Genomic DNA, 6,026 nt, shown 5'->3' with positions numbered 1-6,026 from the left:
GCTGCAATGACACATAATATAATATAATGTAATGTAATAGATAATGCATTAAGTTCAAAATTGAAAATTGTAATTTATAAAGTAACAAAGATGATGTCCATATATTATATTATATTATATTATATTGTTGGCTCTGTGTTAAACCATTTTAAAAAAGGACTTTGTTATATTATTATGTTTCTTTCATTCTCTAGTTTCTCAATTATATTTACCAGCTCATTTTTGCACTTCTCATTGCGCTGGAATGAGCAGCCACTGTATATTTCACAGGATACATGACTAAATGCTGTGGAATTGTTATTAATTCAATTTCCCTCATGTTGCCGGTACAAGGGCATTCTGTTTCGAACATATTACTCAAACGGTCACAAACTCATAGTTTGTCAGGTCATTTTCTGCTCGATCTGTGGCTAATAGTACTCACAGCAATCCATTTCCTTTTCCTCTGCCTCCTTTCTAAAGTGCTGCCGCTGTCTGCGCGTGTCAGTAAAGGTTAAGTGTCTGAGCCGCAGAGTCAGGCTTTCGGTGTCTAAACTGGGTCGCTGTGCTAATTCTCTCAGTGAACGCGCCCTCCTCTAGTCACGCACATCTCAGGGACAAACCCGGCACGGCAAACTGGGCTGCTCTTGGACACAGCGAAAACAAAAAAACCCAGCATGCCACTTTAAAGCCTTAGGCGCAGACCCCCGTGGAAGGATTGCATGTCGTCGCAATAGAAAATGTCAAAAGGCTTCCCGTGTTCTTTGACCGAGAGCCGAGCGATGGGCTTTAAGTGCCGATCAAAACAGAGCGCTAGCTTCACGCCTCACTCCTGTCAGCTCCGTTTTAGGTTTTCCAGTGGCAGCCATTACTCTCGGGCCTTCCGGTCCAGCGTGAAAATGTAGGGAAAATATCCATTTCAGAGGAAATGAGATAGTTCATGCTCATTGGGGTAGCAGGAGCCTTGTCAAATCCACTCCATTTGGCAACTTGATTTAACCTACTTAGATTCAAGAGAGAGTGTCTTCCCCACATGTTCGGCCGCCGCTGTGGGCTAACTTATTCATGAGCGCTTGTAAACAGGCTTCCATGCAAAACAATTGTGTTTGGAAAGCCATGATGATGCTGGCTGGGGTTAACAATCAGAAAATACAGCAGGCTCCAATGGTCTGAGGCCATATCGAAAAGTCTGGAAAGAAACAACTTTTTAGGATTTTGAGAAATGGATAAACCTCAAATGCGGTGATGTAAAATGAACAAGAAATATTTCAGATTTTGTAGTGTTTTTGTCCATTTGTGATTTGGTCATGTCAGATTTTCTTGCTTTGAACTGAAGACATTTTTATTCAACTTTTTACACAAATTGTTGTGCTGATGTTATAATGTATAATGCAAATAATATAAGTTAGAAAAAGCATTTATTTTAAATAGAAATCTTTTGCAACATTTTAAATGTCTTTACTGTCATTTTTTATTAATTTAATGTGTCCTTGCTAAATATATAAATATGAATAATAATATAATAATAATGTATAATAATATTTAAAAAAATCTTGCTGATGGCAAATGTTTACTTTTATGTGTGTGTGTGTGTTTGTTAACTGAAATAAAATAAAATATAAAAACTTAAACTTATTTTATTTCAGTTAGTTTCCAAGGCAACATTCATCATTTTTAATTAGTTTACCTAAAATAACTAAAACTGAAATAAAAATGTATAAAAACTATTTAAAAACAACAAAAACTAGACAAAAAACACAACAGAATTACTAAAAAATTTAACTGAAATTAACATGAAAGCAGAAAATATCAAAATCAAATATATTTCAAAATATTATGTCAAATGATAGTAAAATAGCACTGATATATCATATAAATTAATAATTTTGTTCAACAGGGATGCAATACATTCATCACAAGTGATAGTAAAGACTTTTATAATGCTACAAAAGATTTCTAGATTTCTATTTCAACTCAATTCTGTTCTTTTGAACTTTCTATTCATCAACAAATATAAGTGACACTCTGTTTCCACCTAAAAAAGCACTGTAATATATTGTGGCACTGCTGGTTACCCAGCATGCATTGCAGCTGGCGTCAAATCAGAAGTGAGTTTGGTCTGATTACTCACTAGGACTGTAAAAGTGTGTGAATCTGTTGAAGGTGTGCATTTATAGCCTGTTGAATGTGTACATTTCACTGCAATATTGCGTTTTGTGTTTGTGTTAGCCTTGTTGAGCTGTGTAGTCCCTTGGCGGCCATGTTTGTTATTGCTATACCTACTTGTATGATGTTCCTTGTTAATGTTTGCACTCACTATGTGACATAAGTGTGACATTACTTAAGTCATTTTTAATATCTTGTCTAGCATTAACAATATGCTGAAAAAAAATTGCGAGGGCACAAAACAAAGCTTAAAGGAACACTCCACTATTTTTGTAAATAGGCTCATTTTCCAACAAGTTAGCCTATTTTCAGGCGCTGCGTAATATCATTGCGCCTGCTGCACCCATGGTACGGCAGCAAAGTTCCTTGATTATTACGCCGGAATGAGAGTATAGTTCCTAGCCATATCGGCCTAGAAAATCGCAACTTTTTATTTACCGTCGGTCTTAGTACATGATGTAACTACAGAAGAGTCAAGTTTTAAATAGGAAAAATATAGAAACTTTGGTCATTTTTGAGCGAGATGCTAATGGTCTAATCAGATTCAATGATCTATGCTAAGCTACAGCTAAAAGTGCTACCGCCAGACCCAGAGATCGGCTGAATGGATTCGAAAACGGTAAAACTCAACTGTTTAACTCTAGGGGAGTTGGAAAATTTGCCTATTTTCAAAAATAGTGGAGTGTTCCTTTAACAAGAATGCGGTACATTGTCCAAGATGAAACAGTGTTTCTTTATTCTGAAGGGCTCCGAGTTCAGAGTTGTTCATTGAAGTCTTTTGTTAGTTATCGAGTTTTGTAAAAAGTCTGACTTCATAACATTTCGTGACATTAGATGATTTGAAAGCCAATCAAAAGCTACTGTACATTGTTGAAGAGGCCAGCTTTTCACAATCCAAGCCATCAATTTCCACTTTTCATGCTCTCACAGATTATAATTATGAACTCCTCCATACAATCTAGCATGTGTTAGTGATTGTTAGGCATCTCGCTGTCTTTCATGAGGCGACACATCAGCAGCCCGCTGGCGTCACGTAAGGGAATTTCAGAACGCTTTAGTCTGTCACTCTTAGATAATGATATTTATTTTCTGACAGTGTACAATTGAATGAAAAGGAAAGAAAGAGAGCTGTAGAGTTTAAATATATATGACATTAGATCATGCATCTGAAAGCAGCCAATCAGATTATGAATTTACTAAGCAGACACAGACTTGACAACCAGGTGAAAATACGGTGCGGTTCGAGAGATGTGAGGAACTGGCTTTGCATATAAGCTGAGAATGATCGTGTTATTTATTTGCATGTGTCGATTGCGTTATTTCAGGCCCCTATTCACTATCATGCATTCAGTTCCCTCGCAGATCAGTTTCATGTGGCGCAAGTGTTTAGATATGAGTCATTCCGTGTCAAATCAACCAAATTTCAGAAACTTCCTCGGCTCAAATTTTTGATTAAGTCAATATTTTTTCTGAAGAATGATAAACATATATAGTGATGAAAGCCAAAATAGTAAATGTCAGATGTAGATTCAGAGCCAGATTACAGGGGGGTAAAAATGACTTTAGAAAGATGGCAGCATCATTATTTTATTTTTACACAGAGATTGGTAGGTTTATAAGTAAAATCTGTTGACTTTAGCAATCTTTGTTGCATTTTTCGCCAGTGGTGACCATTCAAAATGGGAAAAAGCACTTTTTAAGTTTTTTCACCAAAGATTGCATGCCTGTAAAAATAGTGGATTACTCAGTAAATATACAGGGGACCACTGGTTGAGTTGACACAGAATGACCCATATAACTTTCTGAAGTTGAAAAAAAGAATATTAATGTTGGGTTATGTTTTTTAAAAGTCTGTTTACATATTTTTTTAAGGAGTGGAGGACACCATCTGTACTCATGCAGCATAATCGACAGTATAACTGTATTAGCAGGGAGATTGACATGACATGACATTAAAACAGACCTTTGCTAAAGTGTCATGTGATGAACAGTAGATTTATATTTTTATATACTTTATTAAGCCGAGAAGAGATGTACAAGAATTTTCACAATGTACTGCATGTTCTTGAAGTCATGTTTCAGGTTTAATACAAACATTGACCATCATTTGTTTATTAGTTTTTGTGGCTCATTTACCAGAAAATAAGACTGTAGAAAATAATTACATAAATAAAATAAAGTTATTTTTAGAAAAATATAATGTTTGCAGTAAGGCACTTACAATGGGAATAGAATGTGTATGTTTAAGAAATCACAAATGTGAAACTTGTGTTTATCCAATAACTACTAGTCTCGTTCATGCAAAATTTGCATGACAAAAGTTCATAAAAAGTGAGTATTTTACATTGATTGCATTACGCTGCTTAGTGTCCTTGTAAGTGCACTGTGATAAACATGTTTTCTTTGTTTTTAGTGACAGAAGAGTCCAAACTGTGGCAATCAGCAACATGCCACAGAACCCAGAGCGTGTCTATATGTCTGCCGGCTCGAAGTTAAAATCCAACACGCAAACAGTAATTTACTGTTTCATTTGAGCCACATTGTATGTCAAATAAAGCAAAACAATAGCAGCCAACAGCACATTGGTGGCCCTGATAACAAAACCAGATACTGTGGCTGTAAATGGAAAGAATGAGGATTTGCGAGAGGGGGCGGAGTGGTAGGGTGGGCGACTAATTAGCCTTTTTTGTGTCTTAGCAGGGTGTGCATTGTGTACAGCGTGAGGGTTTTCTGGCCAACATATTACACAGGGATTAAATGAGGAATCTGGGGGCTCCAGTGGACAATATTAAAGCCCTGCACGCAACTATGCCATTGTGGTGACGGCGTTTAATCTGTCAGACCACTACGCAGGCGGGCGGACGGAGGAGAAAGGCGGAGGAAAGGGCTTTTTCCTGATAAAGGAATTAATTTTATTTCAGCAAGACGGAGCTACACCATGTCATTCAAAATCTCGGCCCCCCTCCCCAACCGTCAATATTGGCACTTGTATCAGAAATAGCGAGAAACCATCAACAAACAAAAGATACGTTCGTTTATTCCATGCAGCTGCCGTCCATGTTTTGTATTATAATTTATGGGGGTCTGTAGATTCAGATTCATGTGTTTGCCAATGTAATGACACTGGAGGGACATGAATGACAGTGTGGTGTTGATAATGAGGGGAAATTATTAAACACATTATATAATCAGATTTTTAGATTCTGATATTCTTTCTCGCATTCTCTTTTTCGCAGTTAATTTAACTGATGCAAAACAACAGGCCTGCCTCCCTGTTCTCAACCAAAGACTGAATGTCTTATCAGCTCATTTGCATTGCCATTGTTCTCGTGCAACAAACGGGCCGTGTGATAAAAATCCACGAAGCCGCAGCAACTTCATAAGATAGATCAAGACTAAAGAACAAGCAAAGCATGCTCGGATTTTCTCTGGTAATTGCCACACACAAAACATCAAGAGTTTTTCATTCAGATGGCTTCTTTCTGTCAGAGGCACTGTAAATGCCTCGCTCTGCACACTTCAATTAGACACGCTTAGATAGGTGACAGCAATTCCATCAAACAATTAGCTGCCATTTATTGCTCATTAGCAGAGATGCGTTTGTCTCATTTGATGTGGCTGCACAATATTTCCAAAGGAAAACACTGTTGGACTTTTTTATACACCGATTGTTGCACAATACCAACATGAACACCTGTTGAACAATGACTTGCTACATGAAAATCAGTGTTGTACATCTTTTGTGTAAAGTAATTGTAAATATTTTTTGGTGTTAATTTATAATTCACACCAATACATGCAGTTTTATAATACAAAATATACATACATATATATACACACACATATGCATATATATATATATATATATACATATATATATA

At 36.5% G+C, this 6,026-nt stretch overlaps 1 protein-coding gene across 1 annotated transcript in view; it reads left to right on the top strand.

Annotated features, from left to right (window-relative positions):
- LOC107654448 (ephrin type-A receptor 8-like) overlaps nucleotides 1-6,026 on the top strand; it is a 60,225-nt gene that overhangs the window by 24,319 nt on the left and 29,880 nt on the right. The window lies entirely within an intron of this gene.

Source organism: Sinocyclocheilus anshuiensis, unplaced genomic scaffold (assembly GCF_001515605.1).
Source record: "Sinocyclocheilus anshuiensis isolate Anshui unplaced genomic scaffold, SAMN03320099.WGS_v1.1 scaffold527, whole genome shotgun sequence".
Taxonomy (NCBI): domain Eukaryota; kingdom Metazoa; phylum Chordata; class Actinopteri; order Cypriniformes; family Cyprinidae; genus Sinocyclocheilus; species Sinocyclocheilus anshuiensis.
Note: the sequence above shows the minus strand (reverse complement) of the source record. Positions and strands in the feature narration are given on the sequence as shown.